Source organism: Chiloscyllium plagiosum, chromosome 7 (assembly GCF_004010195.1).
Source record: "Chiloscyllium plagiosum isolate BGI_BamShark_2017 chromosome 7, ASM401019v2, whole genome shotgun sequence".
NCBI lineage: Eukaryota > Metazoa > Chordata > Chondrichthyes > Orectolobiformes > Hemiscylliidae > Chiloscyllium > Chiloscyllium plagiosum.
In genome coordinates, this window is record NC_057716.1 from 23,569,356 (window position 1) to 23,593,161 (window position 23,806).

At 44.6% G+C, this 23,806-nt stretch overlaps 1 protein-coding gene across 2 annotated transcripts in view; it reads left to right on the top strand.

The window, feature by feature from the left end:
- LOC122551410 (putative methyltransferase DDB_G0268948) overlaps nucleotides 1–23,806 on the top strand; it is a 67,355-nt gene that overhangs the window by 6,962 nt on the left and 36,587 nt on the right. The window lies entirely within an intron of this gene.

Here is a 23,806-nt window from a genome sequence, read left to right on the forward strand (position 1 = left end):
TCTTCACTCAGAGAGTGGTGGCTGTGTGGAATGCTCTGCCCCAGAGGGCAGTGGAGGCCCAGTCTCTGGATTCATTTAAGAAAGAGTTGGATAGAGCTCTCAAGGATTGTGGAATCAAGGGTTATGGAGATAAGGCAGGAACAGGATACTGATTAAGGATGATCAGCCATGATCATATTGAATGGTGGTGCAGGCTTGAAGGGCAGAATGGCCTACTCCTGCACCTATTTTCTATTGTCTATTACACCCCTATTGCTCCTGCAGGTCTCTCCAGTCTCCTTGCATATTTGTTCCTCTAATTCCCATTGACTATTTGGGGGCCTATAGTACAACCCCAAAAACTTCACCATCCCCTTTTTATTTCTCAGCTCCACCCACAAAGCCTCACTGGATGATCCTTCAGTTACTTCATCTCTGACTATTGCTGTGATACTCACCTTGATCAAAAATGCAACTCCCCCTCCCCTACTTCCACCATCTCTGTCTCACCTAAAGCATCTGTAATCTTTTGAATTATCTCTCTGCCTCAATCAATCGAATTATAGGTCATCGCTTCACTTGCTACTTAGCTGTTGACACTTTACTCACACCGTCTGACACTTGATCACCGGCAGAGACTTGTTATTCAGCCTGTTGGCACTCCACCCACACCATTTTCTATGATCTTTTAATCTCTCTACATAAATTATGTGCCTGCTTGCTTCTCTTAACTCCACCTGATGAAGGGGCAGTGCTCAGAAAGCTTGTGATTTCAAATAAACCTGTTGGACTTCAGCCTGGTGTTGTGTGACTTCTGACCTTGTTCACCCCAGTCCGATACTGGCATCTCCACATCATGGCTACCATCAACACCCCGTACTGATGGTAAGCTACAAAGTTGAAAGCACAGGCAATCCCATAATAGCTAACATGGTCCATTCTTGAGTCTGTTTCCAAGTTGATTTCATAGAATCCCTACAGTTTGGATACAGGCCATTTGGCCCAACAAGTCACACCGAGCCTCCAAAGAGTAACCCGCTCACAACCATTCCCCTACCCTTATTACTCTACATTTACCCCTGACTAATGCACCTAACCTACACGTTCCTGAACACTATGGGCAGTTTAGCATGGACAATTCACCTGCACATCTTTGGATTGTGGGAGGAAACCGGAGCATCCGGAGGAAACCCAAGCAGACACGGGGAGAATGTGCAAACTCCACACAGACAGTCCCCCAAAGCTGGGATCAAACCCAGGTTCCTGGCGCTGTGAGGCAGCAGTGCCAACCACTGAGCCATCGTGCTGCCTGATTTGATGCAAGTCTGAACACTATGCAGGACAAGATAAAATAGCTGATTTTTATGCTTTTTATGTAGACTGCTTTTTATGTAGAATTCCATTTGACCAATTCCATTCCATTTTCTCCTATCGTATACAATTCTATTTGGTGAGTAGGTGAGGGTTAGAGGTATTTTTGCCAGAAGGTTTTGGAAGCTTTGATCCAAATGTTTAATTTCAATGCAATGTGAGAGTTGAAGAAATGTAAGTGAACATAACAGATGTGATCAATGGTGCAAATGCATCATCTCCTCACAGTGTCATGTCTCACATTCAGTTCTATGAAAGTTCTGAAATTTATCATATTTGACATGAAACAATATGCAGGGGTAAGTTCAATGCTACAATAAGATTACAATGAAGGTCCCACCTTCTCAACCTCCCCCCTTGCCTGAGCCGGTACACTAAGGTTAAACCACCACCAGTCATCTCTCTATCTCTCTCTCTCTCTAAGAAGACAGCACCCCTATGGTCCTTACATTTGCAATGCAGTAGAAAGATTTTTGCTCTTGTGACATTCACATGTACAGGATAAATTCCAAAACGCCTTTAAGTAAGTTCTGTAATAATGCCAGATCATTTCATGTACCATTTAAATTAGGACGATTAGTATTATCTGAATGATCTGTCGACAGCTTTGCTCTGTTGCCACAGACATTTTGAATATTTTTCAAGATGGGCTTTCAAATGATGATATTTCCCAGACTCAGCTTTTGGCTCACATCCATACAAACCACCGCCTTTGTCAACAAACTGTTGGCGTCTGTCAAAGTCCCACAGTCACCAAGTGATCCTCATTGACCTTCACTTCCACATTCCCAACTGGCTCAGCTTCGACTGCATAGAAAGGACTTGACCTAACATTTCCTGGTGAAAGTGGACAAGGAGGAAGATGGGTTGATCAGAGAGGACAGGCAGCTTGAAGCGATTATAATAAAGAGAGTGCAAAGTTCCACAGAATGCTGCGTTTTACATAAAAGTACTGAAGGGCTGTCAAATTTTATCTTGGACTTTGCCCTTAAATGATCCTGAATTTTGGGCTGATCGGGAGTAGTTACTAGTTAATCAATCATTTTGCTCTATGTGCCTTTATTAAGCAATGGTGGCTCAGTTATAATGTGGTTTAGATGCAGAATATTTTGTTCTAATGTATTGAAGAGCTCCCAGGCATCACACTTAAACCTGAGAGACAGAATTTAAGCTGGGACGTTGGAAGGGATTGTGGATGGCTGTGCAGGTAATATAGACTACTTTCCGGTATTTGTGCTGGCACTGCTGTTCTTGAACTTTGAGCTAGTTCCTTATTTTTTTTTTATTTCCAAGAATATACTTTATTCGTAAAATTTATAGAAGTGCATTACAAAACAGTTTGGCTTGAAAGTTACAGGATGTGCAATAAAATTCAACTTGTCTCCACACAGCATGTTCTACTCTTTGGTGCATCAATCCAATTTTAACACTCTCAATGTACCCAGTGTACGCTCCTCGTCAAGCATACACCCCAGGTTTCTAACCCTTACAGTAATATGACTGTACCAACGGACTCAGACAATGACCTTTCCTCAATCTGCACCTGTGGAGGCTGCGCCAAGCTTTAGTTTAGGTCAATTTCCTGATGATGCAGTTACATGACTGGACCTTATTGTCATCACTGCAGTTCAGTTAGCTTAGTTGTCTGGATGGCTGGTTTGAAATGCAGATTGATGCCAACAGTATGAGTTTGATTCCTGTACTGGCTGATGTTACTGTGAAGGACTCTCCTTCTCAACCTCTCCCCTAGCCTGAGGAGTGGTGATCCACAGCTTAAATCACCAACAATTGTCTCCCTTTAATGGGAGAGTAGGGCTATAGTGATTTTACTGCTAATTCCTCTGCATAATCTGGAAACCACCTTATGTATCCCTCATCCCTTTTCAGAATGTGGCTTCAGAACAAGCAATAATAAAGCACTCAAAGAACTTAGATCCATATTACAGATTTTCAAATGAAGAAACACATTTTTTTCATGACCTGTTTAAACTAATGCTGAATCTATTTCTAGGATTCAGAACCAAACACGACACAGTACCATATTTTGGTGTGATAGTGACACCAGCACTAATTTTTTAAAAAATGACTATTTTCTTATATGTTCAGCGCAAATTGTTCCAATACCACTGTCCCCCATTTTACACAGTACTACCCACTGAAAATTACTCAGAGACTAATAATGTAATTGTACATTAAATATTGCTGCCTGAGAAATAGTAAATGTACTTAATAGCTGATCGATAATAAAAGAAAACTCTCTGTTCTCTAGATGCTGCACTCAGTTTTCAATCTTGGGACTGCAATAAATTATCCTCAGATTTCAGCCCATTTCAAGGGCACCGGGGCAGCTGCCTCAGAGAATGCATGCAGTACTGCACAAAGGCAGCAAATGATGAGATTCAGCAATATCTCGGTAAATATAAGAATGTAAAGAATAGGATCAGGAGTCAGCGATACGTCTCGCCCACAAGCCTTCAGTCTTCACTGAGGTCATGGCTAATGTTATATTTGCCTCAACTCCATTTCTCCCAGCTCCCCATAAATCCTGACTCTGTTATGCTTCAGGAATCTCTCTCAGCCTTGAATATATTCGATCAGTCAATCTCCCCAGCCCGCTGGGATGAAGAGTACCAGAGTGTTATGGAAATGTTGGCATATATCACTTATAAAAGGCACCAAGATAAATTCATTGCTCCATGTATCAGTAAGTATAATTCCACCTGAGTTGAAGAAGTGGGAGATATTCCCATATTTGGGCCTCTTTTGTTAAAAAAAGTCATTCAAATTACTTCAGAAAAAAATCCATTAGAGCTGCTGTCTTGAAGTCCAAGACCAGTTTCTGGGGGGAGCTAATACTTCTGATTTCTTTAAAATGCAATTTTGAGTTTTAATTCCATAGTGAGTTGATTTGATTAATTTATTTATTGTCACTGTATTTTGCAACAAAAGTGTTGCATAGTGTTGCCACTCTTGGGCAACATTGTAAAACACAAAGAAAAACAAAATGTAGAATATGAAGGCAGAAAAATGAAGAAATAAAGAAAAGGCGATCAACTTTACAATCATTTTTGATAAGTGCTCAGTCATGGGCCATTGGTGCCTGGTGACCAGCCATAAGTTCCCTTAGCTGTACTGATGTGAAATAACTGCATAGTGGCCAGCATCCCATCACCAAGTCACTCTTTATTTACTTGTGCACTGTACGCTGGCTGTGGCCAGTCAGCTTGGAGTTGGTTGCCCGAGCTGAGGTGATTCTAATCTCCTGGTTACTTTTTCTTGGTTTTCAAAATTCACAGGTTAGAGTGTCAAAGACACAATCAAAAACAAATCACTGAAAACAGATGCGTTAAAAAAGAACATTCTACAGAAACAACATTGCAAGTCAAGCAGTAGATTTAAGCCCACAGTGTCTCAGACATGACACATAGCAAGATCATTGTACATCAGGTAATTCACCAAAGAGCATAGAGACGTTGACATAAAATATCGTATAGAAACACGGCTTGGTTCAAACGGGTAGTACAAAAATTCACAAACAAACACACATTCCCTGGGGCTATCAGTCGGCCTACCCGCAGGGCCAGGCTATCAGTGGGCCTACCCGCAGGGCCAGGCTATTGGTCGGCCAACACGTGGGTCAGTGAGAATACTCAGAAGCACAACAGATACACAAAAACATAGTCCAAACGTGAAGACACAGACGCACACAAAGGCTCGGTCCAACACAAGCTGAAACATGGCTTGACACACAAAGAAATGGTATGCCTGGAGACATGGTCTACCTACAAAGGCCCAGTACACTCATGAATGTATGATCCACAAGCCAGCCAGCTCAAAATACAGTTCTCAAAAACAGTAGTGTCACTGGCTATGGCCAGCCAGCTCAGAGTGAGTCCCCTGAACTGAGGATCTAATCTTTTTTTTTCTTCTTTTTTCCCCACACTACCACCTAAGTGCGGTAGTGCTTATTTTATCCCCAGCACCCATGGTGCGTGTGTGCAGGTGGGAGACACAGTGAAAGACACAAAGTGCACGAATCTTTATTCAATTTCCACCACCAGGAAGATAGGAAAACACCCGGGTGGCCAGTGACAAGCACTGCCCTTCACATCAAAGGACAGTGCTGTGTGATCAAAACAGTGAAGGGGAGGGTAGGGACTAAATCAAAATAGAGTTGGAGGGAGAAATGATGCACTCCACTCCCTGCGGAGGATCTAATCTTGTAGTCAGCCAGGACTTTGCTGATTGGCCCAGGTTAACAATCCCAATCAATGACTTCATAGTCAATGAGATTCACCTGATTTCCATCACCACCCATTGGAACGCAAGTCACCACCTCGCCTCCACCTACGCCCTCGCCACTGTGAGTCCTCGACAGACCTCATCAATGCGGACGCCACCATGCACTGCCCCGGCCTAAACTCGACTCCACCACCGCCATGAGTCCACTTTGGGCCCACTTCACTGATGCAGCCGCTGCTGATGCCACCTGCTCCCCCAATGGGCCTAGACTCACTGCTGCATGTGCAGTTGGGAATGTAAACTCACCTCACCAGCAGCAGCACTGAGTTGGTGCTGGGACTGCCTCGTTAGTGCAGAAGCAGGGTGGAGATCGAACTCACCTGTGAACATCGCTGTCATGAGACTGTGCCATTGGGTCTGCTCGAGACCATGAGGCTTTGCCCACTTGATGCTGAGACCGAGCTCTTCAGTAGGGGTTAAGATTTTTATTGAAAATGAGAAACTAGAGAAAAAAAGTGAAAAGAAATGTGGGAGAAAAGCAAATGGAGCAGAAGAGCCTTGGGCTCAGAAACCCGACTCTGCTAACATGCTGGGAGTTATTAAGCTTGGAATTAACAAATTAGTATCGGCCTCACTCCTAGATGCTGAGTATTTCTACACATGGCCAAGATCAAGGTTAACTATTAACTACTTCCATTGGATAGGATTGAAAATTGGGCACAATGTCAAATGGGACCTGCTGATCCAAGATAGCAGCGGAGCAGCAGCGCAGCGTGAGGGCACCTGCCCACAGCTCATCTACTCCCCTCACTTTTACTTTATTTTTCTTCTTCCACTGTTTTCTTTCCTTGCTTCAATCTACTTAGCTTCCATGAAGAGTAAGTTTGTGCAGAGCAGGTGAGAGAGAGCCCAGCACATGGGAGATGGAGCCACTGCAGAGAGAGCGAGTCCAACATGGTGGCCTGAGGGGTCCCGCAACAAATGCGGCAGTGGTGGTGGGAGCAGCAGCCACAGGTTTCCTGGCATTTGTGGCAGCAAGTGCGGGGGAGATTGAACTTACCTTCTGAAGAGCTCTCAGTCATGGATGCAGTAGCCATGATGGCATCACAGCGGGGACAGCCAGCTTCCAGGGTGTGGCAATGACTGAGGACCTGGATCAGGACTTTAATGGTCAGAGATTGACCGCAGTGCGGGAAGGGTGTATCAATGTGTCCAATGTGGCGGGATACTGTGCCAAAAGTAGGCAGCCCAAGGTCTCCCAGAGAGCAGGCCAAAGAAGAGGAGATCAAGTCCATGTCGAGAGTGTGAGCTCAGATGGCTTAGAAAGACTGTTTAACTTTTAGCTTTATTTCTTTATTTTTCCACTTAATACTAAGCAGGAGTGTAATGTTTAACATTTAACATTATTTCTTTATTTTTCTACCTTGTACCTAAGGTTTTGTACCTAAGATGGTGCCAGGAATGGCGACATTGTACACTCTTCACTGTACTCATGCACTTCTGTACTTGAGTACATGTGATAAAATCTAATTCTAATTCCAAAAGTCTGATGGGGGAAGGAACAAAGATCAATAGTGGTCCACACTGCCCTCTGGTGACTAATTTGGATTTAGCAGGGGTTGTCGAGAGAAAGGACAAGTACTGTATTCAGCAGTTGATCATTCCTGATGAAGGCCTTTTGCTCGAAATGTCGATTTTCCTGCTCCTTTCTTTTCCAGCACCATACTTTTGACTGTAATCTCCAGCATCTGCAGTACTCACTTTCTCCTAGTGATCCAACTGGTTTTGACTAACAATGGCAGTTGAGGAGCTGTGTCCATCTTAGGACTCTGCATAGGGCCAGCAGTAATTTACAGACTCTCCCTTAATAGCCTCTTCTAAAGTCCCTCACAAGCTCCACCATTGAGATATACAGAACAGCAGACACAGGGAACACCATGCACTGTATGTTCCTAGCTGATTGACACACCATCCTGACATGGAACTGAACTGCCATATTTTTACTATCCCCCTAAAGGCATTGTGGATGTACTTGCAGCACATACTGCAGCTGTTCGGGAAGACATCTCACCACCACTTTCTCCGGAACATCCAGAGATGGGCAGTAGACACTGACCCAGTCAATGCCATTTGAGCCTCATGAGCAAATGAATATATATGCTTTGGATAGCTTACCTCAGTAAAAATGGCAATGGATGTAGAGTCAGCATTGACAGGACAGCTGTCTACCCAGCCCCTCCTCCATTATCTGAGACTATCAGAGCCTGGGATAGTCTGGCACTGTGTTCACACAAAGATTACACCAGGAACAAACACAGGCAGGCCATTTACCAAACTTCTTGGTTGCCTTTGGAGATACGTGGAATGTTCTAGCCTCAGAAAGCTGTCTGTCTGTCCATCGGTGTAGCTGCACCATTAATGTGTGTGAGATCAGCATTGAGATTGCTGCAAGTAGTCTAGGTTCAGTCAAGAAAGAGTTCTGCTCATATATACACGTTTGTGAGAACACTCATTCCTGATTTATTGCTTTGTTAATAAAAAATGGACTTGTTCAGATCAGACATATCCGCATGGAGTGCAATTAAATGGTTTCTCTTTTAATGACTAAAAGACCTACAATGATCTGCATTTATAGGAAGCCTTCAAGGGTCTTACAATCCATGCGTGAAAGAATCATAATGCATATTTTGAATAGCTGTAATATTTCTATTTCGGCTTGTTGCAAAGTAATGGTTGAAGTAATATTTTAAAGCCTGATAAATGAATCTGTTGCAGTGAAACTATCACCCAGAGGCTTTGCAAAGATAGTCTCACTATTCAGATTTATTTAAACAGGTCGTTAAATTGCCTAACTCATTTTCAAATTCAATTTGCTTTGCCCTTCTCTTCAAGCGGCTCACAAAATGGGTGAGATATTTTTCAGATTACAATTGCTCATGCAGAGTCTCTGAGTGTGGAGACAATTTGCAGTAATCAGTGCTGTTTACATCACTTCAGTGCCTCGTTGTCATTTAGAAACTGCTACCAAACTAGCAGAGACAGTGCCTCGTAATTATGTCGACTCAACACAGTGTGTGCTGTACTCCTGCAATAGAATATAGAACAGTACAGTACAGGCCCTTCAGCTCTCGATGTTGTGTCAGCCTTTTATCCTAATCTAAGATCAGACTAACCTACATACCTTTCATTTTGCTATCATCCAACTGCCTATCCAAGAGTTTGTGCAGGATCTATGCATGTCCTTATTTGGGAGAACATACACCTCTGCAATTTTACCTCAACTCATGGGAAATATGACACAGAAAAAGGCCATTCAGCCCAATATGTCCATACTGGTGCTATTGCTCTCTTTGAGCTGCCTTCTAAATCCATCTGCGTAAGTAAACAAAAGCACCTTTCTCTGTCAAATGCTTATTCAGCCTCCCTTGGAAACGCAAGCTGGAAGAACAACACCCCGTTTTCCGCTTGGGGACCCAGTCGCCCTCCGGACTCAATATCAAGTTCAATAAGTTTAGGGTCTGAACGCTCCAATGTCCTCGCCCCCAAATCCACACACTAGGCCCTGTTATTGCACAGTCTGCCATTACACACTACCTATTGTTAGTCACTAACAGTCTCCATTAACACCTATTCACCTCCCCAGCCAGATTGTTATTCACACATAGAATTATAACAGTGTGGAAACAGGCCCTTCGGCCCGACAAGTCCATACTGACCCTCCAAAGAGGGTCCCACCCAAACCCATTCCCCACTACTCTACATTTGCCCCTAAGTAATGCTCCTAACCTATACACCCCGAACTCTACAGGCAATTTAGCATGGCCAATTCACCCAACCTGCACATTTTTGGATTAGGGGAGGAGACCTGCGCCAACACAAGGAAAATGTACAAACTCCACACAAATGGTCGCCCAAGGCTGGAATCGAATCCAGGCCCCTGGCCTGGCAGCAGTGCTAACCACTGAGCCACCATGTCGCCACTCCTTTGTCTGTCCAACTGGTCTTCTCTATCTGTGCTCAATATATCCCTACCTAATGTTTACACCTTACCCTCCTGCTGTCTCTTCTGCATATAAACCAACATTTTCCTAGCTAGCATCAGTTCTGAGGAATGGTCACCAGTCCCGAAACGTTAACTTTGATTTCTCTTCACAGATGCTGCCAGACCTACTGAGCTTTTCCAACAACTTCTGTTTCTGCTTCTGATTCCCAGCACCCGCCATTCTTTCAGTTTTTAGTGAATTTGTGGAATTCTTTACCGTAGAGGGCTGACGGGACTGGGTCATTGAACATGTTCAAGGCTGAGATAGAGGGATTTTTAATCAGTAACAGAATTAACAGAATCAAGGGATATGGGGATAAGGAAGAATAAGATCAGCCAGGATCTCACTGAATGGTGGAACAGACTCGATGGGCTGAATAGCCTACTCCCACATCTTATGGGGTAAAGACTCTTCTGATTTTTTTCAAAGGCTACTTTCTTATTCTCACTAATCATCAGGTAGTAACAATGATCTCTTGAACAACTGGGAACATGGTGAGAAAGATTCACAAGACTGAGGGGAAAAAAATTGTTTGATTTTCTACACAAGGTTTTAATGTTGAGAAGCCTTGTTGCACACATGAACATCTCATTATTATATATCCTCGCCTCATGTCTAGTCTGGTTGACGTTTTCTCAGGCAGCCAATTCCTGACGTATAGGTCTGAGACTGTACCTTACGACAAGTTAACTTTGATTTCTCTTCACAGATGCTGCCAGACCGACTGAGCTTTTCCAACAACTTCTGTTTCACACTTGCCCCTCTAGGCCTCCATCTCGACCAACATCGCCTACTCAGGGCACACTATGTGGGCAGCTCAGGGGGTAACCAGGAGAGGAATTTGGAGGGTGTGTTGAGTTAGTGTCCAACGGAAGGGCTGAGAGTAAATTGCTGGCACGGGGAGTCAGGTTTCAGGCTGGGGGGGGGGGTGTGGTGTATTAACTTTCTGGGGTAGGTCCAGATCGGGGTGGGTGAGGTTAATTGAACAGTTCCTCAGGGGTTAGACTACGTATTTGGCAGTCTATTTTTTCCTTAGTAATTATTTTTCTTATTCTTTTCATAACCCATCCGAAGTCTCTGATTTAAATGGGAATTTTTGTGGCAATCCTAGCCAGGAATTGCCCATTGGAAAATTCATTTTCACGATCCATTCCTTTGCAGTGTGCTGCTACTGGGATTCCACAGTGTCCCCATGCACACATCCCATCTACACTGGAGTAATGACTGAGTGACCAGTGGAAAATCTGCCCCTTCGTCTTTTCAGGCTGTACTAATAACTGACTGCAAGACATAAAAGGAGAAAGTGAGGACTGCAGATGCTGGAGATCAGAGCTGAAAATGTGTTGCTGGAAAAGCGCAACAGATCAGGCAGCATCCAGGGAACAGGAGAATCGACGTAGGGCTCATGCCCGAAACGTCGATTCTCCTGCTCCTTGGATGCTGCCTGACCTGCTGTGCTTTTCCAGCAACACATTTTCAGTGCAAGACATAAAATAACAATGAATACCCAAAACTGTATTTTGGGCAACTGTCTGTGTGGAGTTTGCACATTCTCCTGTGTCTGCGTGAGTTTCTGTTGGGTAAGACATTTCCCTCCCATAGTCCAAAGATGTGCAGGTTAGGTAGATTGGCTGTGGTAAGTAGTCCGATAGTGTCCAGGGATGTATACATTAAGTGGATTAGAAATGGGATATGTGGGGTTTTGGGGATGGGGGTCAGGTGCCTGAGACTAGGTAGAATGCTCTATGGATGGCCAGTTTGGGATTCTATACTATAATGTAAGGATCTCACAAAGGAGATTCCTGTAGGAATATGGATTCATATTGCAGGATATACTGCAGGTTAAAAATCGTAATGGTTTGAGGATCCCGCTATACCTGAATCTTCATATCGCCCATAAGATCATTAAAAGACTCTTGTTTGCCTACTAGAATCATGCATGATGATGCCTTCTAAGAATGTGACTCTGTGTTTGTTGCAAGCTATGCCTTAGTACTCTGGCATTTCCGGTGAAAATTAGACTAAGAAAGCAATCCCACCAATGTCTCCCTCATTAATAATGTCTCATTTTCCCTGGGGACGAACCTGTCTCACATGGTGCCTGACCCCTTTAGCTTTGAGCCTAAGAAGGGAAATATTCATGAAGTGGTGTGGTTATAAAGTCCAGCCATCCCTTTGAGATGTCAAATGATCAATGTCAGGGAGATGAGAATGAAATGAGAGCACTTCTTTCTTGTAACCTACATAATTCTGAGAACTTGAAGTGTGATGACCAGCAAATGAGAGGTAAATGGTGGACAAATTATTTTGCTATCTTTGAAAATAGAATGAGGTCTTTTGGCCCATTTTCTCTATGATAGCTCCTTGGTAGTGCTACCCCATGAATCCCACTCCCCTGCCCCTCAGGTATTTATCGTGTTGTCTTTTCAGAATTATTCCTTAATCAGTAGATTCTTCTCCAGTTTACTGAAACCATTCACAACGTTGAACAACTCTCACTCATTCCTAACAACTCTATCAAATCTCAGTAGACAATAGACAGTAGGTGCAGGAGTAGGCCATTCGACCCTTCGAGCCAGCACCACTATTCATTATGATCATGGCTGATCATCCACAATCAGTATCCTGTTCCTGCCTTATCCCCATAATCTTTGATTTCACTATAGAGTCATAGAGATGTATAGCATGGAAACAGACCCTTCTGTCCAACCCATCCATGCCAACCAGATATCCCAACCCAATCTAGTCCCACCTGCCAGCAGCTGGCCCATATCCCTCCAAACCCTTCCTATTCATATACCCATCCAAATGCCTCTTAAATGTTGCAATTGTACCTGCCTCCACCACGTCCTCTGGCAGCTCATTCCATACAAGTATCACCCTCTGTGGGAAAACGTTGCCTCTTAAGTCTCTTTTATATCTTTCCCCTCTCATCTTAAACTTATGCCCTCTAGTTCTGGACTCCCCGACCCCAGGCAACATTTACCCTATTCATGCCCCTAATAATTTTGTAAACCTCTATAACGTCACTCCTTAGCCTCCGACGCTCCAGGGAAAACAGCCCCAGCCTGTTCAGCCTCTCCCATAAGCTCAAATCCTCCAACCCTGGCAACATCCTTGTAAATCTTTTCTGAACCCTTTCAAATTACACAACATCTTTCTGATAGGAAGGAGACCAGAATTGCACGCAATACTCCAACAGTGGCCTAACCAATGTCCTGTACAGCCACAACATGACCTCCCAACTCCTGTACTTAATACTGACCAATAAAAGAAAGCATACCAAACGCCTTTTTCACTATCCTATCTATCTGCGACTCCACTTTCAAGGAGCTATGAACCTGCACTCCAAGGTCTCTTTGTTCAGCAACACTCCCTCGGACCTTACCATTAAGTGTACAAGTCCTGCTAAGGTTTGCTTTCTCAAAATGTAACACCTCACATTTATCTGAATTAAACTCCCTCTGCCACTTCTCAGCCCATTAGCCCATCTGGTCAAGATCCTGTTGTAACCTGAGGTAACCTTCTTCGCTGTCCACTACACCTCCAATTTTTGTGTCATCTGCAAACTTACTAACTGTACCTCTTATGTTCGCATCCAAATCATTTATGTTAATGACAAAAAAGTAGAGGACCCAGCACCGATCCTTGTAGCACTCCACTGGTCACAGGCCTCCAGTCTGAAAAACAACCCTCCACCACCACTCTCTGTCTTCTACCTTTGAGCCAGTTCTGTATCCAAATGGCTAGTTCTCCCTGTATTCCGTGAGCTCTAACCTTGCTAACCAGTCTCCCATATGGAACCTTGTCGAATGACTTACTAAAGTCCATATAGATCACATCTACCGCTCTGCCTTCATCAATCCTCTTTGTTACTTCTTCAAAAAACTCAGTCAAGTTTGTGAGACATGATTTCCCACGCACAAAACCATGTTGACTATCCCTAATCAGTCCTTGCCTTTCCAAGTACATGTACATCCTGTCCCTCAGGATTCCCTCCAACGACTTGCCCACCACTGAGGTCAGGCTCACTGGTCTATAGTTCCCTGGCTTGTCCTTACTACCCTTCTTAAACAGTAGCACCACGTTAGCCAACCTCCAGTCTTCCGGCACCTCACCTGTGACTATCGATGATACAAACATCTCAGCAAAACGCCCAGCAATCACTTCTCTAGCTTCCCACAGAGTTCTCGGGTACACCTGATCAGGTCCCGTGGATTTATCTACCTTTACCCGTTTCAAGACATCCAGCACTTCCTCCTCTGTAATCTGGACATTTTGCAAGATGTCACCATCTATTTCTCTACAGTCTATATCTTCCATATCCTTTTCCACAGTAAATACTGATGCAAAATATTCATTTAGTATCTCTCCCACTTTCTGCAGCTCCACACAAAGGCCACCTTGCTGATCTTTGAGGGGCCCTATTCTCTCCCTAGTTACCCTTTTGTCCTTAACGTATTTGTAAAAACTCTTTGGATTCTCCTTAATTCTATTTGCCAAAGCTATCTCGTGTCCCCTTTTTGCCCTCCTGATTTCCCTCTTAAGTATACTCCTACTTCCTTTATTCTCTTCTAAGGATTCACTTGATCTATTCTGTCTATATCTGACATATGCTTCCTTCTTTTTCTTAACCAAACCCTCAATTTCTTTAGTCATCCAGCATACCCTATACCTACCAGTCTTTCCTTTCACCCTGACAGGAATATAGTTTCTTTGGATTCTTGTTATCTCATTTCTGAAGGCTTCCCATTTTCCAGCCGTCCCTTTACCTGCGAACATCTGCCCCCAATCAGCGTTCGAAAGTTCTTGCCTAATACCGTCAAAATTGGCCTTTCTCCAATTTAGAACTTCAACTTTTAGATCTGGTTTATCCTTTTCCATCATTACTTTAAATCTAATGGAATTATGGTCGCTGGCCCCAAAGTGCTCCCCCATTGACATCTCAGTCACCTGCCCTACCTGATTTCCCAAGAGTAGATCAAGTTTTGCACCTTCTCAAGTAGGTACATCCACATACTGAATCAGAAAATTGTCTTGTACACATGTCACAATCTTTAAGAGCTCTCCCCATCTCTTTCTTGAAAGTATTCAGAGACTTGGCCTCCACTGCCTTCTGGGGCAGAACATTCCATATATCCACCACTCTCTGGGTGAAGAAGTTTCTCCTCAACTCTGTTCCAAGTGGCCTACCCCTTATTTTTAAACTGTGTCCTCTGGTTCTGGACTCATCCATCAGCAGAAACATGCTTCGTGCCTCCACAGTGTCCAATCAGATCCCCTCTCATCCTTCTAAACTCAAGTGTATACAAGCTCAATTGCTCCAATCTTTCAACATATGATAGTCCCGCCATTCTGGGAATTGACCTCTTGAACCTACGCCGCACTCCCTCAATAGCCAGAATGTCCTTCCTCAAATTTGGAGACCAAACCTGCACACAATACTCCAGGTGCGGTCTCACCAGGGCCCTGTACAGTTGCAGAAGGACCTCTTTGCTCCTATACTCAATTCATTTTGTTATGAAGGCCAGATGCCATTAGCTTTCTTCACTGCCTGCTGTACCTGCATGCTTGCTTTCATTGACTGATGTACAAGAACACCTAGATCTCATTGTACTTCCCCTTTATCCAACTTGACTCCATTTAGATAGTAATCTGTCTTCCTGCTCTTACCATCAAAGTGGATAACCACACATTTATCCACTTTAAACTGCACCTGCCATGCATCTGTCCACTCTCCTAGCCTGTCCAAGTCACCCTGTATTCTCATAACATCCTCCTCACATTTCACCCTGCCACCCAGCTTTGTGTCATCAGAAAATTTGCTAATATTACTTCTCATACCTAAATCTATATCATTAATGTATATTATAAACAGCTGCCGAACCTTGTGGTACCCCACTGGTCACTGCCTGCCATTCTGACAGGGACCCGTTTATCACTACTCTTTGCTTCCTGTCAGCCAGCCAATTTTCAATCTAAGTCAGTCGCCAATACCATGTGCCCTAATTTTGCTCACTAATCTCCTCTGTGGGACTTTATCAAAGGCTTTCTGAAAGTCCAGGTACACTACATTCTCTGGCTCTCCCTTGTCCATCTTCCTAGTTAAATCCTCAAAAAATTCCAGAAGATTAGTCAAGCACGATTTCGCCTTCGTAGATCCATGCTGACTCTGACCTTTCTCTGCTATAAAAGCAACTACAGTTTCTCCAGTCTCTCTACATAACTGATATCCCTCATCCCTGGTACAATTCCAGTAAATCCCCATCTTTGCATCCTCTGCACTGCCTCCACATTCCTCTTAGGACAGGACAATGGAAATGGAGTTGAGTGATTGAGGGCAGGCAGTGCAATTGCCATTAGGAAAGCCAATACTGGCAGAGGGCACTGATATGTCCAAAATAGAATCCCCTCATTCCCTCCCCAGGCTTCTGGGCTACAAGTTTGAACAGAGTGGGCTCCCCAGTCAGGGCTGAGCCCCTTCGCAAAGGGTGAATAATAACATGGGTGCCAAAGCTGCTTAAGCCTCCTGCAACAGTGAAATTTGTCAAGAAGTGTTAACCCATTAAGAGGTGTAAAGGGCTCCCTTCATTTGGCAAGATTTTTACGAATGAGACTTTGTTTCTCAGTAGAGTATAATCTGCAATGTCAAACTGAAAGTGATAGCCCTATATTTATTCTCTGATCTGCATGGGTTTTTGTGGATGCAAGGTGAGTTGGCATGGTATGGTGAAGAGGGGAAAGGGTGATTGGGGATAGTAGACATTCACTTGGTAGAGTGAGTATGTGGGACGATGGGAGTGGATAGAGTGATGTATGGTGACACAAGTGATGTGAGGGGCCAGGAATGGGTGTGGTGCTGTGGAGACATCTTTAGGTTGCATGCACTGGCATTGATGATCAAGATTAGGCGAATGGGATCGTAATTGGCTGGATTGGATTTGTCCATCTTTTTGTATATGGGATATACTTGGGCAATTTTCCATGTTGTCAGTCAATGCCTGTGTTGTAACTATACAGGAAGAGCATGGCGAGGGGAGCAGCAAATTTGGCAGCACAAGTCTTCAGAACTATTGCTGGAATGGTGTCAGGGCCCACAGTCTTTGCAGTATTCAGTGCCTCCAACTGTTTCTTGATATCACGTGGAGTGAACTGAATTGTCTGAAAACTGGTATTCTGGGGACCACTGGAGGAGGCTGGAATGGATCATTCATTCAGCACTTCTGGCTGAAGACTGCTACAAATGCTTTTTCTTATCTTTTGAATTCATGCTTTGGGCTCTTCTGTCACTGAGAATTGGGATGTTTGTGGAGCCTCCTCCTCCAATGAATTGTTTAATTATCCACCATCATTCATGATTCGATTTTGCAGGACTGCAGAGCTTACTTCTGATCCGTTGGTTGTAGGATCGCTTAGTTCTGTCTATCATTGGCTGTTTATGCTGTTTGGATGCCAGTAGTCCTGTTGGGTGACTTCGCCATGTTGAAACCTCATCATTGGGTATGCCTGGTATTGCTCCTGGCATGTTCTCCTGCACTCTTCATTGAACCCGGGTTGATCCCCTGGCTTGATGGTAATGGTTGAGTGAGGGATATGCTGGGCCATGAGGTTACAATTTGTTCTGGAGTACAATTCTACTGTTGATGACCCACAGCACCTCATGGAAGCTCAATCTTGAGTTGCTGGATCTTCTTGAAGTCTGTCCCATTTAACGCAAAGGCAGAACTTCATCTCCACAAGGACTCTGCAGTAGTCATTCTACCAATACTAGGAGAAAGTGAGGACTGCAGATGCTGGAGATCAGAGCAGAAAATGTGTTGCTGGAAAAGCGCAGCAGGTCAGGCAGCATCCAAGGAGCAGGAGAATCGACGTTTTGGGCATGAGCCCGAAGAAGGGCTCATGCTCGAAACATCGATTCTACCAATACTGTCATGGACAGATGCATCTGCAGCCAACAGATTGATAAGGATGAGGTTAAGTATGTCTTTCCCTCGTACTGGTTCCCTCACCACCTGCCGCAGACTCAGTCTAGCAGCTATGTCCTTTACGACCCGACCAGCTCGATCAGTAATGCTGCTGCTGAGCCACTCTTGGTGGTCATCTTTGAAATCCCCCACCCAGAGGACATTGTGTGCCCTTGCCATCCTTAGTGTTGCCTCCAGGTATTGTTCAACATGGAGGAATACCAATTCACCAGCGGAGGGAAGGTGGTATGAAGTAACCAGCAGAAGGTTTCCTTGCCCATATTTAACCTAAAGCCATATTACTTCATGGTATCTGGACTCAATGTTGAGGACTCCCACGGCAACTCCCTCCTGATTGTATATCATTGTGCTGCCACCACTGATGGGTCTGTCCAGCTGATGAGATGGGACATGGGATGATGAAGGTGGTGCCTGTGACATTGTCTGTAAGGTATGCTTTTGTGAGAATGACTGTGTCAGGCTGTTTTGAACTCACTAAAACTGAAGAAAAAACCTTTGCTATTCACTTATCTTTATGATTATATAAACTTGCATAAGGTCACCCCTCAACCTCCTACACACAAGTGAAAACGGTGCAGTCAATCCAGCCTCTCCTTATAACTCAAACCCTCCAGTCCTATAACATCCCTGTAAATCTTTGCTGCACGATCTCCAATTTAATAAGATCCTTCCTGTAGCAGGTCGACCAGGCCTGTACAGAGAAATCCAGATGGGGCCTTAATAACATGCTATACAACAGCAACATGACAAACTCATTGGTCTGGGCAATGAAGGCAAGTGTGCTAAATGCCTTCTTAAGTATTCTGTCTCCCTGTGATACAATGTTCAAAGAACTATGTGTCTTAATCTCTAGGTTTCTCTGTTCAACAATACTCCCCAGAGCCCTACCATTAACTGTATAACAAACCATGTTTGTTTTACCAAAATGCAATACCTTACACTTATCCAAATTAAACCCCATCTCCCACTTCTCAGTCCATTGGCCCATTTGATCAAGATCCCTTTGTAATCTTAGATAATTTTCCTCACTATCTACGAAACCACCAACTTTGGTGTCATCCACAACTTTACTAACCATGCTTCCCAGGTTCTCATCAAAATTGTTTATAAAAATGACAAAAAAGAGTGGACCCAGCATCAATCCCTGTGGAACACTGCTGGTCACTCCTGTCTGAAACATAACCCTCCAGCACCACCCTCTGTCTCATACCATCAAACCAATTTTCTCCTTGGGTCCCATGTGATCTAATCTTAGTAACCAGTCTACCATGTGGAACCTTGCCAAAGGCGTTACTAAAGTCTAGGTAGACGATGTCTACTCCTCTGCCCTCATCTATTTTCTTGGTCACATCCTCAAAAAACACAATCAAGTTTGTGAGACATAATTTCCCTTACACAAAGCCATGCTGGCTATTCAAATGCATGTAAATCCTGTCTCTTAGGGTCCCCTCCAACAACTTGCCTACCACTGATGTCAGACTCACCGGCCTATAGTTTCCAGGCTTCTCTTTGCAGCCTTTCTTAAATAAAGGCAAAGCATTAGTCTCCCTCCAGTATTCAGACATCTACAAATGACACAAATATCTCTGTTACGGGCCCCACAATATACTTCAAGCTTCCCACAAAGTCCTAGGATACATTTGATCAGGTTCCAGAGAGTTATCTACCTTTATGATTCTTAAGACTTCTACAGTAAATACTGAAGTAAAATATTTGATCAGCATCTCTCCTATCTCCTGTGGTTCCACACATGGATGACTTAGTTGATCTTTAAGTGGCCCTTTTCCATCCCTAGTTGCTCATTTGCCCTGAATATACTTGTAGAATCTCTTTGGATCAACCTTATCTGCCAAGGCTATATTATCCCAGTTTTGCCCTCCTGATTTCCCTCTGTATTCTTCAAGAGGTTCCCTTGGTCACCTGACACATAGCCTCTTCTTATTCTCAACCAGGGCATGGATATCTCTATTCATCCATTGTTCCCTACTCCTACCAGCCTTACCTTCCAATTTAACAGGAACATACTGCCTCTGAACTTTCACTTTTGAAAGCCTCTCCACTTGCCAGTCATCCCTTTCCCTACAAACAGTCTACCCCCCAACCAACTTTAGACAGTTCTTGGCTTGCACCGTCAAAGTTGGCCTTACTCCAATTTAGAAGTTTAACTTTTATACAAAGACTATCTTTTTCCATAACTATTTTCAAACTAATAGAATTATGATCACAAGTCCTGAATTGCTACACCACTAACACTTCAGTCACTTGCCCTACCTTATTTCCCAAGAGGGAGTCAAGTTTTGCTCCGTCTCTTGTAGGTACATCTATATATTTATAAAGAAAATTTTCTGAAACACATGTAACAAATTCCTCCCCATCTAAGACCTTAACATTGTGGCAATCCCAATCTATGTTTGGAAAGTTAAAATCCCCTACTATTACAACCCCAGCATACCTACATACATCTGAGGTCTCTGTACATATTTGCTCCTCAGTTTCCTTTTCCTTCTTGTATAAACTGTGTTTATGTAGTCAGTCCAGTTCAGTTTCTGGTCAATAGTAACTCCAGGATGCTGATAGTAGGGGATTCAATGATGGTAATACCATTGAATTTTCAAGGGGTGATGGTGATATTCTTGCTGGAGATGGTTATTGCCAAACATATGTGTGGCACTAATGTAACTTGCCACTTGCAAGCTCAAACCTAGATATTGTCCAGATCTTTCTGTGTTTGGTCATGGATAGCTTCAGTGTCTGAGGAGTTGTGAATTGTGCAATCCTTGGCAAATGTTCCCACTTCTGACCTTATAATGGAGGGAAGGTCATTGATGAAGCAGCTGAAGATGGTTGGGCCTAGGACACTAGGCCCAACTGAGGAGTTCCTGCAGTGATATCCTGGAGCTGAGATGACTGACCAATATGACTCCAACCAGACAAGGGTTTTCTTCAGATACCCATTGAATCCAGCTTTGCTCAGCCTCTGCCATGCTAGACTCATCCAAATACAGCTGTCTCTCTCACCTCACCTCTGGAAATCTGATTTCCTGCCCATGTTTGAACCAAGACATAATGAGATTAAGGTTTGAGAGGCCCTAAGAGAACCCAAAACCGGCCTCAGTAAAAAGGTTATTGCTAATCAGGACGAGGTTTACTTGTTTATGTTTAACCATGAGACTTCAAGGTTACAGTGTTGAGGAATCCCACACAACTCCCTCACGACTGTATATCACCATTCTGTCACGATCCCTGCTGGATCCGTCTTGCCGATAGGACAGGAGATGTCCAGGAAAGGTCATGGGGGCGGTGTTCTGGGACATTATCTGTAAGGTTTCGTACTGTGAGTCTGCCTATGTCAGGTTATTGCTTGACTAATCAATAAGATAGCTCACAATGCTGGCACTACAAGCCCCAGATGGTAGTAAAGAGAGCAAAGTTCTAGTGTTAGTTTAGTCCAGTGCAGCAGGACCATTTCAGAATGAGAAGTATTTCACACAGGAGAGAGCAACAGTGTACACTGATATGATAAATAAGCCACAGCACCATTGAAGGCAGGACACAGTAGCATTGAGGAACAGGATACAGCCGTAACGGAGGAACAGGCGACAGTCACACTGAGGAACAGGATACAGCCATAACTGAGGAACAGGTGACAGCCACACTGAGGAACAGGCGACAGGCACACTGAGCAATAGGATACAGCCACACTGAGGAACAGGATACAGCCATACTGAGGAACAGGTGACAGCCACACTGAGGAATAGGATACAGCAGCACTGAAGAACAGGCTACAGCTGCACTGAGAAACAGGATACAGCAGCACTGAGGAACAGGATACAGCCGTATTGAGGAACAGGCTACAGCAGCATTGAGGAACAGGCTAGAGCCACACTGAGGAACAGGATGCCACAGCATTGAGGAACAGGCTACTGCTACACTGAGGAACAGGATACCACAGCATTGAGGAACAAGCTACTGGTGCACTGAGGAACAGGCTACAGCCGCACTGAGGAACACGATACAGCCGCTTTGAGGAACAGGCTACAGCCACACTGAGGAACAGGATACAGCAGCTTTGAGGAACAGGCTACAGCAGCAATGAGGAACAGGCTACAGCTGCACTGAGAAACAGGATACAGCAGCAATGAGGAATAGGCTCCAGCAGCAATGAGGAACAGGCTACAGATGCACTGAGAAACAGGATACAGCCGCATTGAGGAACAGGCTACAGCAGCATTGAGGAACAGCCTATAGCTGCACTGAAGTACAGGATACAGCAGCATTGAGGAACAGGCTCCAGACACACTGAGGAACAGGATACAGCAGCATTGAAAAACAGGCTACAGCTGCACTGAGGAACAGGCTACAGCCGCACTGAGGAACAGCCTACAGATGCACTGAGGAACAGGACACAGCTGCATTGAGGAACAGGCTACAGCTGCACTAAGGAACAGGACACAGCCACACTGAGGAACAGGATACAGCCACACTGAGGAACAGGATACGACAGCATTGAGGAACAGGCTACAGCTGCACTGTGGAACAGGCTACAGCAGCATTGAGGAACAGGATACAACAGCATTGAGGAACAGGCTACAGCTGCACTGAGGAATAGGCAACAGTTGCATTGAGGAACAGGCTACAGCTGCACTGAGGAACAGGCAACAGTTGCATTGAGGAACAGGCTACAGCTGCACTGAGGAACAGGCAACAGTTGCATTGAGGAACAGGCTGCAGCTGCAATGAGGAACAGGTGACAGTTGCATTGAGGAACAGGCTACAGCTGCCCTGAGGAACAGGCTACAGCTGCACTGAGGAACAGGCTACAGCTGCGCTGAGGAACAGGCTACAGTTGCATTGAGGAACAGGCTACAGCTGCCCTGAGGAACAGGCTACAGTTGCACTGAGGAACAGGCTACACTTGCATTGAGGAACAGGCTACGGCAGTGTTGAAGAATAGGATACATTTCGGTCTTTGGAGGTCATGTGGGCGGCACGGTGGCACAGTGGTTAGCACTGCTGCCTCACAGCGCCAGAGACCCGGGTTCAATTCCCGCCTCAGGCGACTGATTGTGTGGAGTTTGCACGTTCTCCCCGTGTCTGTGTGGGTTTCCTCCGGGTGCTCCGGTTTCCTCCCACAGTCCAAAGATGTGCAGGTCAGGTGAATTGGCCATGCTAAATTGCCCGTAGTGTTAGGTAAGGGGTAAATGTAGGGGTATGGGTGGGTTGCGCTTCTGCGGGGCGGTGTGGACTTGTTGGGCCGAAGGGCCTGTTTCCACACAATAAGTAATCAATCTAAGTAATCAATCTAATCATGTTGCAGCTGAACAGGACATTAGTTAGGCCACGTTTCGAATACTGCGTTCAATTCTGGTCTTGCTACATGTAAGATATTTGAAACTTGATAGGGTTCAGAAAAGATTGACAAGGATGCTGCCAGTGTTGTAGGGTTTGAGCTCGAGGGAGAAGCTGAATAGGTTGGCACTACTTTTTCTGGAGAGTCGGAGGCTGTGGGGGATGACATTATAGAGGTTTATAAAATAATGAGGGGCATGGATAGGGAGAATAGTCAAATTCTTTTCCCCACGATAGGGGAGTCAAAAACTAGAGGGCTTAAGTTTAATATGAGAGGGGAAAGATTTAAATGGGACCTAAGAGGCAATTTTCTCATACAGAGGGTGATATGTGTATGGAATGAGCTGCCAGAGGAAGTGGTTGTGGCTGGTACAATTACAACATTTAAAATACATCTGGATGGGTACATGAATAAGAAAGGGTTTAGTGGGATATTGGCCAAGTGCTGGCAGGTGGGACTAGATTAGGTTGGGATATCTGGTCAGCATGGACAAATTGGATCAAAGGGTCTGTTTCTGTGCTGTACATCTCTGTGACTCGAGGTCACAAACGCTTTGTGCACAGTTTGCAGCATTCATTTAGGAACAGGCTACAGCTGGTAGGAAACTATTCACAATGGTATCTGGGGAGGGACCGGTTATTTGAACCACCTACTCCTATCATAGAACAGTAATCCCGACCCCATCACTGCCTCCCCACCCCATCACTGTTCATCCCCTCCCACAATCACTGCCCCTCTCCCCCCTCAACAACCCCACCACCCGTCATCACAGTAACCCCTCACCTCATTGTTGTCTCTCTTCCCCATCACAGTCCCCCTCCTCCATCTCTGTCCCT